Genomic DNA, 15,162 nt, shown 5'->3' with positions numbered 1-15,162 from the left:
GGAAGAAGGAGAGAGACAGAGAGAAAGAGAAAGATAAAGAGAGAGAGAGAAAAAGAGAAAGATAAAGACAGAGATAGAGCAAGACAGACAACGATAGACAGAGAGGAAGAAAGAGAGATATAGAGACAGAGAATGAGATAGAGGGCGAGAGAAAGAGAAAGATATATACATGGAGGGAAAGAGAACGATGGAGACAGAAAGAGTGGAAGGTGGTTAGAGAGGGAGATAGAGAGAAAGATAGAGGGAGAGAGGGAATGACAGAGACAGAGAGAAGAATAGGAACAGGAGGAGGCCATTCAGCCTCTCGGGTCGTTCCATCATTCAATGAGATCGTGGCCGATCTTTATCCTAACTCCATTTAACCACCTTGGTTCCATTTCCTTTTAAACCCTTGGCTAGTAAAAAGCTATCAATCTCAGAGTTAAAATTATTAATTGAGCTAGCGTCTACATCTAGGTAGATAGTGAGTGAAAGACAGAGAGAGAGAAATAGAGACAGAGGATAAGAGAGAGAGAGACAGGGAGTGAAAGATAGGCAGGAAAAGAAAGTAAATGACAGAGCGAGATAGAGCGAGACAACAACAACTTGCATTTGTATAGCGCCTTTAACGTAACAAAATGTCCCAAGGTGCTTCACAGGAGTGAATTTGACCACGAGCCACATCAGGAGATATTAGGACTGGTGACTCAAAGGCTTGGTCAAAGAGGTAGATTTTAAGGAGCATCTTAAATGAGGAGGTGAAGCGACAGAGAAATTAAAGTTGGGAATTCTAGAGCTGGTCATCATTGACCAGAAACTTAACTGGACCAGCCACATAAATACTGTGGCAACAAGAGCAGGTCAGAGGCTGGGTATTCTGTGGCGATTGTCTCACCTCCTGACTCCCCAAAGCCTTTCCACCATCTACAAGGCACAAGTCAGGAGTGTGATGGAATACTCTCCACTTGCCTGGATGAGTGCAGTTCCAACAACACTTAAGAAGCTCAACACCATCCAGGACAAAGCAGCCCGCTTGATTGGCACCCCATCCACCACCTTAAACATTCACTCCCTCCACTACCGGCACACCGTGGCTGCAGTGTGGACCATCTACAAGATGCACTGCAGCAACTCGCCAAGGCTTCTTCGGCAGCACCTCCCAAACCTGCGACCTCTTCCACCGAGAAGGACAAGGGCAGCAGGCGCACGGGAACACCACCACCTCCAAGTTCCCCTCCAAGTCACACACCATCCTGACTTGGAAATCTGGAACTATCTCCCCCAAAAAGCTGTGGTGGCTGGGGGTTAATTGAAGGTTTGAAGACTGAGGTTGATAGATTTTTGGTGGGTAAGGGTATTAAGGGTGCTGGAGTTAAGATACAGATCAGCCATGATCTCATTGAATGGCGGAACAGGCTCGAGGGGGATGAATAGCCTCTTTCTGTTCCTATATTGAACCAGTTGGGTTTTCAACCAATAATTCATCCTGTGGCCATTGTTCCCTCTGGTGCCAGCCTCTAAAATGCCAAATTAGTTGAACACAAATTCTGAATTTATACTCAATTTGAACTCAATCTTCTCTGCACCTTCTCCAGTGCCTCTATATCCTGTTTATAACATGGCGACCAGAACTGTACGCAGTACTCTAAGTGTGGTCTAACCAAGGTTCGATACATCGATAACTTCTTTACCCAGAGAGTGGTGAGAATGTGGAACTCGCTGCCACAGGGAGTGGTTGAAGCGAATAGTATCGATGCATTTAAGGGGAGGCTGGACAAGGAGATGAGGGAGAAGGGAATCGAGGGTTACGCTGATAGATTTAGATGAGGAAAGACGGGAGGAGGCTCGAGTGGAGCATAAACGCCGGCATGGACTGGTTGGGCCGAATGGACTCATTCTGTGCCGTATATCCGATGGAATCCTGTGTAAATGCATCTCAGCTACTCGTCTCAAACCAGGCCCTGTGGGAGCGAGTTCCACATTCTCACCACTCTCTGGGTCAAGAAGTTTCTCCTGAATTCCTTAGTTTAGCAGCAACTTTGAAAAGGGGGAATGGGAGATACACTTGAAGTGGAAACATTCGCAGGGCTACGGGGAAAGAGCAGGGGGGAGTGGGACTAATTGGACAGAATCTTTCAAAGAGCCGGCACAGGCACGGTGGGCCGAATGGCCTCCTTGTGTGCTGTATCATTCTGTGATTGGACAGGGATGAATCATTGTGAAGGTTTGTTTGGGCCCCACCTCCTTGTTAACAATAGTAAGATTAAAATAGCCATTTGGAGCACAGGTGGCTCCATAGCTCAGGGGTTAGAGCACTGGTCTTGTAAACCAGGGCTCGTGAGTTCAAATCTCACTGGGGCCTACTCAATTTTGGCTTCTCTTTCTAAATTCACCATCAATCAGCAACACGTGGAGGAGAACGGTTCACTCCGCACTTTAAACACAGCTCACAGCAGTTTCACACTCCAGCCCCAGTTTGCAACCAACCGATTCAATTGTGGCTTTCAAAAGGGAATTGGATAAGCACCCGATTAGGCACGTTACAGCCTTCCGGACTCAATATCGAGTTCAACAATTTCAGATCATAACCTCGGCCCCTATTGCATTTTGACTTATATTTTTTCTCCACACCTTTGTTTTGGTTTCCTTTTCTTTTTTTTCTCTCTCCCACATGGCAGCTGTCTCCCATTCTGCCAGCGCATTTCACACCTACTCTAGAGCCGTCTTTTGTCTCCACTAGTCCTATCACCATCTCGTCTGGTTTTGAATACCTCTTAATGTCTCTTCACTTCTCTTTTGTTCTCTCCCAGCCCGGCCCCTTAATCTATTTCAAACCTCTTTAGTCTTGACAAAGGGTTTTGACCCAAAACGTTGACTCTAATTTCTCTCCACGGATGTTGCCTGGCCTGCTGAGCTTTTCCAGCATTTTCTGTTGTTATTTCGGATTTCCAGCACCTGCAGTATTTTGCTATCGTGAAAGAAAAATTAGTCAGGGCTACGGGGAAAGGGCGGGGGAGTGGGACGAGCTGAAGTGCTCTTGCAGAGAGCTGGCACGGGCTCGACGGGCCGAATGGCCTCCTTCTGTGCTGTAACCATTCTCTGATATCAAATCACAGACCCACCAATATATCCTGATATTTCCCATTTCCTGCCTTCTCTGTTTTTATTCTCAAGATGTGGCGAAGGACGTAAGATGATCCAGGTGGGTTTGTAACCGATAATTCATCCCGTGGACATTTGTTTTTCCCCTGGTGCCAGTCTGTAAATTAATCAAATTCATTAAACGCAAAACGCACAATCTACCCAAGTGGGATTGGAACTGCAGGGACTGTGGAATTCTAATCCACGACTATAACCACACTGACACACTCCCCACGAGTGGACAGGCCACCGACACACTAGTTTAGACTGAATTAGGTGGAAGATTTGTCCCTTGTTCTGATTGACTCCCAGATCAAACTGCGCGAGATAGAGAGAAAGTGAGAGAGAGAGACAGTGATAGAGAGAGAGAGACAGAGGGAGAGCTATAGATAGAGAGAGAGAGTGTGAGAGAAAGATAGAGAGAGGTAGAGAGATATATAGAGAGAGACAAAGGGAGACAGATGAGAGAGGAAGAAAGAGAGAGAGAGGGAGAAAGATAAAGAGAGAGAGAGAAAAAGAGAAAGATAGAGACAGAGATAGATAGACAGACGGAGGAAGAAAGAGAGATATAGAGACAGAGAGAATGACATAGAGGGCGAGAGAAAAAGAAAGATATATACATGGAGAGAAAGAGAAATATGGAGACAGAAAGAGAGGAAGGCGGTTAGAGAGGGAGATAGAGAGAAAGATAGAGGGAGAGAGAGAATGATAGAGACAGAGAGAAGAACAGGAACAGGAGGAGGCCATTCAGCCACTTGGGTCGTTCCATCATTCAATGAGATCGTGGCCGATCTTTATCCTAACTCCATTTAACCACCTTGGTTCCATTTCCTTTTAAACCCTTGGGTAGTTAAAAGCTATCAATCTCAGAGTTAAAATTATTAATTGAGCTAGCGTCTACATCTAGGTAGATAGTGAGTGAAAGACAGAGAGAGAGAAATAGAGACAGAGGATAAGAGAGAGAGAGAGACAGGGAGTGAAAGATAGGCAGGAAAAGAAAGTAAATGACAGAGCGAGATAGAGCGAGACAACAACAACTTGCATTTGTATAGCGCCTTTAACGTAAAAAAATGTCCCAAGGTGCTTCACAGGAGTGAATTTGACCACGAGCCACATCAGGAGATATTAGGACAGGTAACTCAAAAGCTTGGTCAAAGAGGTAGATTTTAAGGAGCATCTTAAATGAGGAGGTGAAGAGACGGAGAAATTAGAGTTGGGAATTCTAGAGCTGGTCATCATTGACCAGAAACTTAACTGGACCAGCCACATAAATACTGTGGCAACAAGAGCAGGTCAGAGGCTGGGTATTCTGCGGCGAGTGTCTCACCTCCTGACTCCCCAAAGCCTTTCCACCATCTACAAGGCACAAGTCAGGAGTGTGATGGAATACTCTCCACTTGCCTGGATGAGTTGCAGTTCCAACAACACTTAAGAAGCTCGACACCACCCAGGACAAAGCAGCCAGTTTGATTGGCACCCCATCCACCACCTTAAACGTTCACTCCCTCCACCACCGGCGCACCGTGGCTGCAGTGTGTACCATCTACAAGATGCACTGCAGCAACTCGCCAAGGCTTCTTCGGCAGCACCTCCCAAACCCGCGACCTCTTCCACCTAGAAGGACAAGGGCAGCAGGCACATGGGAACACCACCACCTCCAATTTCCCCTCCAAGTCACACACCATCCTGACTTGGAAATCTGGAACTATCTCCCCCAAAAAGCTGTGGTGGCTGGGGGTTAATTGAAGGTTTGAAGACTGAGATTGATAGATTTTTGGTGGGTAAGGGTCTTAAGGGTGATGAAATCAAGGGCAGGTAGATGGAGTTAAGGTACAGATCAGCCATGATCTCATTGAATGGCGGAACAGGCTCGAGGGGGATGAATAGCCTCTTTCTGTTCCTATATTGAACCAGTTGGGTGTTCAACCAATAATTCATCCTGTGGCCATTGTTCCCTCTGGTGCCAGCCTCTAAAATGCCAAATTAGTTGAACACAAATTCCGAATTTATACTCAATTTGAACTCAATCTTCTCTGTACGTTCTCCAGTGCCTCTTTATCCTGTTTATAACATGGCGACCAGAACTGTACGCAGTACTCTAAGTGTGGTCTAACCAAGGTTCGATACATCGATAACTTCTTTACCCAGAGAGTGGTGAGAATGTGGAACTCGCTACCACAGGGAGTGGTTGAAGCGAATAGTATCGATGCATTTAAGGGGAGGCTGGACAATGATATGAGGGAGAAGGGAATGGAGGGTTACGCTGATAGATTTAGATGAGGAAAGACGGGAGGAGGCTCGAGTGGAGCATTAACGCCGGCATGGACTTGTTGGGCCGAATGGCCTCTTTCTGTGCCGTATATCCGATGGAATCCTGTGTAAATGCATCTCAGCTACTCGTCTCAAACCAGGCCCCGTGGGAGCGAGTTCCACATTCTCACCACTCTCTGGGTCAAGAAGTTTCTCCTGAATTCCTTAGTTTAGCAGCAGCTTTGAAAAGGGGGAATGGGAGATACAGTTGAAGTGGAAACATTCGCAGGGCTACGGGGAAAGAGCAGGGGGGAGTGGGACTAATTGGATAGAATCTTTCAAAGAGCCGGCACAGGCACGGTGGGCCGAATGGCCTCCTTGTGTGCTGTATCATTCTGTGAATGTTCAGGGATGAATCATTGTGAAGGTTTGTTTGGGCCCCACCTCCTTGTTAACAATAGTAAGATTAAAATAGGCATTTATAGCACAGGTGGCTCCATAGCTCAGGGGATGGAGCACTGGTCTTGATAAACCAGGGGTTGTGCAGTTCAAATCTCACTGGAGCCTATTTGAATTTGGCTTCTCTTTCTACATTCACCATCAATTAGCAACACATGGAGGAGAGCTGTTCACTCTGCACTTTAAACACAGCTCACAGCAGTTTCACATTCCAGCCCCACTTTGTAAGCAACCGATTCAATTATGGCTTTCAAAAGGGAATTGGATAAGCACCCAATTAGGCACTTTACAGCCTTCTGGACTCAATATCGAGTTCAACAATTTCAGATCATAACCTCGGCCCCTATTACATTTTGACTTATATTTTTTCTCCACACCTTTGTTTTGGTTTCCCCCCCTTTTTTTTTCCTCTCTCCCACATGGCAGCTGTCTCCCATTCTGCCAGCGCATTTCACACCGAATCTAGAGCCGTCTTTTGTCTCCACTAGTCCTATCACCATCTCCTCTCGTTTTGAATACCTCTTAATGTCTCTTCTCTTTTGTTCTCTCCCAGCCCGGCCCCTTAATCTATTTCATTTCCTGTGCCTCTTTAGTCTTGACAAAGGGTTTTGACCCGAAACGTTGACTCTAATTTCTCTCCACGGATGTTGCCTGGCCTGCTGAATTTTTCCAGCATTTTCTGTTGTTATTTCGGATTTCCAGCATCTGCAGTATTTTGCTATCGTGAAAGAAAAATTTGTCAGGGCTACGGGGAAAGGGCGGGGGAGTGGGACTAGCTGAATTGCACTTGAAGAGAGCTGGCACGGGCTCGACGGGCCAAATGGCCTCCTTCTGTGCTGTCACCATTCTCTGATATCAAATCACAGACCCACCAATATATCCTGATATTTCCCATTTCCTGCCTTCGCTGTTTTTATTCTCAAGGTGTGGCGAAGGACGTAAGATGATCCAGGTGGGTTTGTAACCGATAATTCATCCCGTGGCCATTTGTTTTTCCCCTGGTGCCAGTCTGTAAATTAATCAAATTCATTAAACGCAAAACACACAATCTACCCAAGTGGGATTGGAACTGCAGGAACTGTGAAATTCTAATCCACGACTATAACCACACTGACACACTCCCCACATGAGTGGACAGGCCACCGACACACTAGTTTAGGTTGAATTAGGTGGAAGATTTGTCCCTTGTTTTGATTGACTCCCAGATCAAACTGCGCAAGATAGAGAGAAAGTGAGAGAGAGAGACAGTGATAGAGAGAGACAGACAGAGGGAGAGCTATAGATAGAGAGAGAAAGGAAGTGAGAGAGAGAAAGATAGAGAGAGGGAGACGTTGAGAGAGAGAGACAGAAAGGGAGACAGATGAGCGAGGAAGAAAGAGAGAGAGTGAGACAGGGAGAGAGAGAAAGATGGACAGAGAGAAAGGATGAAAGAGAGAGAGAGATAGAGGGAGACAGAGAGAAATAGAGAGAGAGGAAGAAAGAGAGAGACAGGAAGAAAGAGAAAGATAGAGAGAGGGAGACGTAGAGATATATATAGAGAGGGAGACAGAAAGGGAGACAGATGAGAGAGGTGTAATGATCAATAACATGTCATTCTGGAGTGGTACACTTGATGGAGCCATAGAGCTGTATATTTAGTTGTATGTGTTTAAGACTATACTACCCATGATGCACTAGGCTACCAAGAAGGCAGTAGTCAAGATGGCTGCCTTCACACAGGAGCACACATGCTGAATCTCTACAGATGCTGTATCTAGAGAACGTGTACTGAATAAATGACTAGCTAGAAGCTAGCTGTGTTCATAATAAGAATGTCTAGTTATTAATGAACATAACATGGTACCAGGATTGGTGAAGATCTGCTGAAAATTGTGAAAAGCGACATGGAGAATTTGAGGCCACCGGAGTTTTTGAATCTCATGGGAAATGTTGACTACAATTGGCAGACTTTCAAACAACAATTCGAACTCTACATTGCTGCCATCGGATTCGGTACGAAGCCAGACGCAAGAAAAATAGCGTTGCTGCTCACGGTTGCAGGCCCACAGGCAATAGAGGTATTTAATACATTTGTATTTAATCCAGAGGAGAACAGAGAAAATTTAGGCGATGTGCTAAAGAAATTTGATATACATTGTTCTCCCAAAAAGAATGAAACCTATGAAAGATACGTGTTCCGTTCGAAGACACAGCAGCAAAATGAGGCTTTTGATAGCTTTGTGACTGATCTGAAACTGAAAGCACAGACATGTAATTTCTCTGAGCTGTAAGCATCCATGATTCCTGACCAGATTGTGTTTGGTATTCAGGATAAAAAAAGTCAGGGAACATCTGTTGAGAGAAACCGAGCTAACATTGGAAAATGCTGTGAATATATGCCAAGCCAGTGAGCTAGCTCGACAGCACGCGAAGACTTTCAGTGAAATCAATAATGATGCGATTGTAGTAAGTGCTGCTGTCGGTGCTGTGTTCTACAAGGGGAAGCAACATGGGCAGAACAGAAATGAAAAGCAATCGGAGGAAGGAATTTTTAATTGTAAATGCTGTGGTTACAAACACCAGTTAAAACAAAGCCCAGCATTTGGAAAAATGTGCACAAAATGTCATGGAAAGAATCACTTTGCCAAACAATGCTTTTCAAAAGTAACAACAAAGAAAGGGCAACAAGTCAATATGATTGAGGACACTGATTTAAGTGAGACATTTTTTGTACGAATGGTGTCATGTGACAATGTCAAAAATGATACAGAAAATGTGCAGCCCTCAGATATGGACAATGCTGAACATAAAATTAATGCAGTAAAAGAGGACAAATGGATGATCCCACTGCAGGTAAATGGAGCATTAGTTACATTGAAACTAGACACTGGGGCAAAACCAAACTTAATCAGTATGAGTGACATTAAAAATATGAAAGAAAAGCCCAAAATACAGAAAAAGTCAGTACTACTGAAGGACTATAATGGACAGAAAATAGATAGCTTAGGTGTATGCAGACTTAAAGTGACAGTCAAAGACAAAGTGCATCATCTCATGTTTTCTGTTGTGGCTGAAGAACTTGATTCACTACTGGGTGACAAAGCTTGTGAGGACTTAGAACTGGTCAAGAGAGTCTACCGTATAAACTGTGCCATAAGCAGACCAGATGACACAGTGGATTCTGTAGTGAATAATTTCCAGGATGTGTTCAAAGGATTTGGAGTTCTACCATTCACTTACAAGATCCAGCTAAAGGAGGATGCTCAGCCAGTGGTACATGCTCCACGAAGAGTTCCAGCACCCCTGCGTGACCGGCTCAAGAAAGAACTGGACAGAATGACCACACTAGGAGTCATCAGGAAAATCGAAGAGCCAACAGACTGGGTTAACTCCATGGTATGTGTAAAGAAAAAGAACAATGATCTAAGAATATGCATGGATCCAAAGGATTTAAATGCAAACATAAAACGTGAACACTACCAGATTCCCAAGCGAGAAGAAATCACCAGTGAAATGTCAGGTGCCAGATACTTTACAAAGCTCGATGCCTCACAAGGATTTTGGCAACTAAAACTGGATGAAGAGAGCACCAAATACTGTACCTTCAACACACCATTTGGCAGGTATTGTTTCCTCAGAATGCCTTTCGGGATAATATCTGCATCTGGAATCTTTCATAGAGCGATGGAACACATAATTGAAGGTCTGGAAGGAGTTCGGGTCTATGTTGATGACATCATCATCTGGGGCTCCACACTGAAAGAAAACAATGAGAGACTGACTAAAGTGCTACAGAGCATACGCCGGAATGGACTGAAGCTCAACAAAGCCAAGTGTCAGTTTGGCATCCAGGAAGTCACTTTCCTAGGAGTTAATCTATCTGGTAAAGGAATAGAGCAAGATATGGAAAAAGTAAATGCCATACTCAACATGCCCCGACCCACTGACAAAAAAGGAGTGCTACGCATCATGGGGATGATAATCTTCATTGGAAATTTCATTCCTAACTTGTCAACAAAGACAACCTGTCTGCGAGACCTGCTACATAAAACAAATGAGTTCGCATGGACAGAAAGACATGAACAAGACTGGATGAACCTCAAAACAGTGCTGACAACCACACCTGTACTCACTTTCTTTGACCCGACAAAGAGAATAAAAGTGTCAATGGATGCATCAAAGGATGGCCTAGGCACGGTCTTGCTACAAGCAGAGGTTGACGATTGGAAGCCTGTTGCCTATGCCTCCAGGTCTATGACTGATACTGAGTGTTGATACGCCCAGATTGAAAAGGAATGTCTAGGCTTGGTAGTTGGACTAGAAAAGTTTCATGGCTACATATATATGGACTTCCCACCTTCACAGTTGAGACAGACCACAGCCCACTGGTTGCCATCATAAAAAAGAACCTGAATGAGATGTCTCCAAGGATTCAACGACTCATGATGAAGCTGCAAAGATATGACTTTGAACTGATCTACACACCGGGCAAATACCTAGTGTTAGCAGATGCACTGTCCCGAGCACCCACAATGAGTCATGTGAGCTCTACTGAAGAAGACGTGGATGTTCATGTGAGTATGGTCACTGCTGCGCTGCCCATGTCAGACACAAAATCAAAGCAAATAGCAGAAGAAACAGTAAAAGATACAGTGTTACAAACAGTAATAGGGAACATTCATCATGGTTGGCCAAAAGGTTCCTGTCCAAAATACTTTCACATAAGATCAGAATTGAGTGTCGCAAGTGGACTATTACTAAAACAGAACAGAATAGTCATCCCACAGGCTCTATGTCAAGACATGCTCAAAAGGATTCATGAGGGACACCTCGGAATTGAAAAATGCAAAAGGAGAGCAAGAGACACTGTTTATTGTCCTGGCATAAATAAGGACATTGAGAACATGATAGGCAAATGTGAGACATGTCAGAAACACCAAAACAAACAAACAAAGGAACCAATGATAGTAGCTGACTTACCAACAGCACCATGGCAAAAGGTTGGTGTGGACCTCTTTCATTTGAATGGTAAAGAATATCTAATAGTGATTGACTACTATTCTAACTATCCTGAGATGGCGCTGCTCTCTAGCACATCAGCAAGCAGTGTCATAATGCATGTGAAATCCATCTTCGCCAGACATGGAATTCCCAGGATTGCCGTTAGCGACAATGGTCCGTGCTTCAACTGTAAGGAGTGGCAACAGTTTGCAGCACATTATGATTTTCAGCACATCACATCCAGTCCTCTGTATGCTCAGTCAAATGGAAAGGCAGAGAAAGGTGTTCAAGTTCTCAAGCAGCTACTGAAGAAAGCAACAGAAAGCAAGTCTGATCCTTATCTCGCCCTGCTGAGCTACCGAGCCTCACCTTTAGACTGTGGTTCTTCACCTGCTGAACTACTAATGGGCCGCAAGTTGCACACCACGCTACCCTGCTGTGCAGAAGAACAGCAAAGTGAGGAACTGAGACTGAGACTTCAACTGTTAAAGCTGAAACAGAAATCATACTATGACAAGTCATCCAAAACTCTAAAACCATTGACAAGGGATGATGTTGTCAGGATTGAGGATCCAGGTGCATGGAACAGGAAAGCTACAGTTCTTGATGAAGTACGACCACGGTCATACACTGTTAGAACTGAGGAAGGACAGATTCTCAGGAGAAACCGCCGTTCCCTCCTGAAAACACAAGAAACTATCCAAGAGAAGATTGATGACAATGCCGCAACTGAATCTTGTCATTCACCACCAGAACAATCTCATGAAAACACATCAGACTTACCCGTGCTGAGAAGACCCACACGTGTAGTAAAAAAGCCTGATAGACTTAATCTTTGAGTACAAAGAAAAAATATATTGAAAGTGTATTGACTGTTGTGAAAATGTTTATGTTTATAGAGCACCAACAAAAGTGTTACTGATGTCATCTTTATCGTTTTTCTTAAAAGTTGATTGATATTGATTTTGTTAACCTCAAAGGGGGATGTAATGATCAATAACATGTCATTCTGGAGTGGTACACTAGATGGAGCCGTAGAGCTGTATAGAGCTGTATATTTAGTTGTATGTGTTTAAGACTACACTACCCATGATGCACTAGGCTACCCAGAAGGCAGTAGTCAAGATGGCTGCCTGCACACAGGAGCACACATGCTGAATCTCTACAGATGCTGTACCTAGAGAACATGTACTGAATAAATGACTAGCTAGAAGCTAGCTGTGTTCATAATAAGAATGTCTAGTTATTAATGAACATAACAAGAGGGAGACAGAGAGAGAGAGATAGAGAAAGATGGACAGAGAAAGAGAGAGAGGATGAAAGAGAGAGAGGTAGAGGGAGCATGAGAGAAATAGAGAGAGAGGAAGAAGGAGAGAGAAAGAGAAAGCGAAAGAGAGAGAGAGAGAAAAAGAGGAAGACAGAGATAGAGCAAGACAGACAGAGCGATAGACAGAGAGGAAGAAAGAGAGATATAGAGACAGAGAGAGAGAATGAGATAGAGGGCGAGAGAAAGAGAAAGATATATACATGGAGAGAAAGAGAACTATGGAGACAGAAAAAGAGGAAGGTGGTTAGAGAGTGAGATAGAGAGAAAGATAGAGGGAGAGAGAGAATGATAGAGACAGAGAGAAGAATAGGAACAGGAGGAGGCCATTCAGCCTCTCGGGTCATTCCATCATTCAATGAGATCGTGGCTGATCTGTATCCTAACTCCATTTAACCACCTTGGTTCTGTTTCCTTTTAAACCCTTGACTTGTAAAAAGCTATCAATCTCAGAGTTAAAATTATTAATTGAGCTAGCGTCTACATCTAGGTAGATAGTGAGTGAAAGACAGAGAGAGAGAAATAGCGACAGAGGATAAGAGAGAGAGAGACAGGGAGTGAAAGATAGGCAGGAAAAGAAAGTAAATGACAGAGCGAGATAGAGTGAGACAACAACAACTTGCATTTGTATAGCGCCTTTAACGTAACAAAATGTCCCAAGGTCCTTCACAGGAGTGAATTTGACCACGAGCCACATCAGGAGATATTAGGGCAAGTGACTCAAAAGCTTGGTCAAAGAGGTAGATTTTAAGGAGCATCTTAAATGAGGAGGTGAAGCAACAGAAAAATTAAAGTTGGGAATTCTAGAGCTGGTCATCATTGACCAGAAACTTAACTGGACCAGCCACATAAATACTGTGGCTACAAGAGCAGGTCAGAGGCTGGGTATTCTGTGGCGAGTGTCTCACCTCCTGACTCCCCAAAGCCTTTCCACCATCTACAAGGCACAAGTCAGGAGTGTGATGGAATACTCTCCACTTGCCTGGATGAGTGCAGCTCCAACAACACCCCAGAAGCTCGACACCATCCAGGACAAAGCAGCCCATTTGAGTCGGCATCCCCTCTACCACCTTAAACATTCACTCCCTCCACCACCGGCGCACCGTGGCTGCAGTGTGTACCATCTACAAGATGCACTGCAGCAACCCTCCAAGGCTTCTTCGGCAGCACCTCCCAAACCCGCGACCTCTTCCACCTAGAAGGACAAACATAGAAACATAGAAGATAGGAGTAGGCCATTCGGCCCTTCGAGCCTGCTCCACCATTCAATGTGATCATGGCTGATCATCCAAATTCAGGACCCTGTCCCTGCCTTTTCCCCATATCCCTTGATCCCTTCAGCCTCAAGAAACATATCCAACTCTTTCTTGAATATATTTAATGAACTGGCCTCCACCGCCCTCTGTGACAGAGAATTCCACAGGTTCACCACTCTCTGGGTGAAGAAATTCCTCCTCATTTCAGTCCTAAATGGCTTACCCCTTACCCTTAGACTATGACCCCTGGTTCTGGACTCCCCGGCCATCAGAAACATCCTTCCTGCATCTAGTCTGTCCAGACCTGACAGAATTTTATAGGTTTCGATGAGATCCCCTCTCAATCTTCTAAATCCCAGTGAGTATAAGCCCAATCGACACAATCTCTCCTCATATGTCATTCCTACCATCCCAGGTATCAGCCTGGTGAATCTTCGCTGCACTCCCTCCATGTCAAGAACGTCCTTCCTCAGGTAAGGTGACCAAAACTGCACACAATACTCAAGGTGCGGTCTCACCAAGGCCCTGTACAACTGTAGCAAGACATCCTTGTTCCTGTACTCGAACCCTCTTGCTACGAAGGCCAACATACCATTTGCCTTCTTAACCGCCTGCTGCACCTGTATGCTTACCTTCAGCGACTGGTGCACAAGGACACCCAGGTCTCTTTGCACTTCCCCTTCTCCCAATCTATTGCCATTCAAATAATAACCTGCCTTCCTGTTTTTGCCACCAAAGTGGATAACCTCACATTTATCCACATTATAGTGCATTTGCCATGTTTCTGCCCAATCACCCAACCTGTCCAAATCGTACTGGAGTTTCCCAACATCCTCCTCGCAGCTTACCCTCCCGCCCAGCTTTGTGTCGTCTGCAAATTTGGAGATATTACATCCAATTCCCTCATCCAGATCATTAATATATATTGTGAACAGCTGGGGTCCTAGGACCGATCCTTGCGGTACCCCACTAGTCACTGCCTGCCACTCAGAAAACGACCCGTTTATTCCAACTCTTTGCTTTCTGTCCGCCAACCAGTTCTCTATCCAAGTCAGTACCTTGCCCCCAATCCCATGTGCCTTAATTTTGCACGCTAATCTCTTGTGTGGGACCTTATCGAAAGCCTTCTGAAAGTCTAAATACACCACATCCACTGGTTCTCCCTTATCTATTTTACCAGTTACATCCTCAAAAAATTCCAGTAGATTAGTCAAGCATGATTTACGTTTTGTAAATCCATGTTGACTTTGTCCGATCCTGTCACTGCTTTCCAAGTGCTCTGCTATTACATCTTTTATAATAGACTCTAGCATTTTCCCCACTACCGATGTCAGGCTTACCGGTCTATAATTCCCCGCTTTTTCTCTACCACCTTTTTTGAATAGTGGGGTAACATTAGCTACCCTCCAATCCATGGGTACCGTTCCAGAGTCTATCGAGTTCTGGAAGATGATCAGTAATGCATCTACTATCTCTAGGGCCACTTCCTTAAGTACCCTGGGATGTAGACCATCAGGCCCTGGGGATTTATCGGCCTTCAGTCCCATCAATTTTCCTAACATCATTTTCATACAAATACTGATTACTTTCAGTTCCTTGCTTTCATCAGACCCTATGTTCCCCGGCATCTCTGGGAGGTTATTTGTGTCCTCCTTTGTGAAGACAGAACCAAAGTATGCATTTAGTTGGCCTGCCATTTCCTTGTTTCCCATTATAAATCCCCTGATTCTGACTGTAAGGGACCTACGCTTGACTTCACTAATCTTTTTCTCT

The 15,162-nt window shown here is 44.6% G+C and overlaps 1 non-coding gene across 1 annotated transcript; it reads left to right on the top strand.

The window, feature by feature from the left end:
- The first annotated feature begins 2,268 nt into the window (after positions 1–2,268).
- On the top strand, positions 2,269–2,341 carry trnat-ugu (transfer RNA threonine (anticodon UGU)). The gene has a single exon. It is a non-coding gene; the product is annotated as a tRNA-Thr (tRNA).
- Positions 2,342–15,162: the final 12,821 nt, after the last annotated feature.

Source organism: Somniosus microcephalus, unplaced genomic scaffold (assembly GCF_052327205.1).
Source record: "Somniosus microcephalus isolate GS21.2 unplaced genomic scaffold, FLI_Smic_1.0 unresolved_chr2, whole genome shotgun sequence".
Classification (NCBI taxonomy): domain Eukaryota; kingdom Metazoa; phylum Chordata; class Chondrichthyes; order Squaliformes; family Somniosidae; genus Somniosus; species Somniosus microcephalus.
This window is presented reverse-complemented; position numbering and strand designations above follow the sequence as displayed.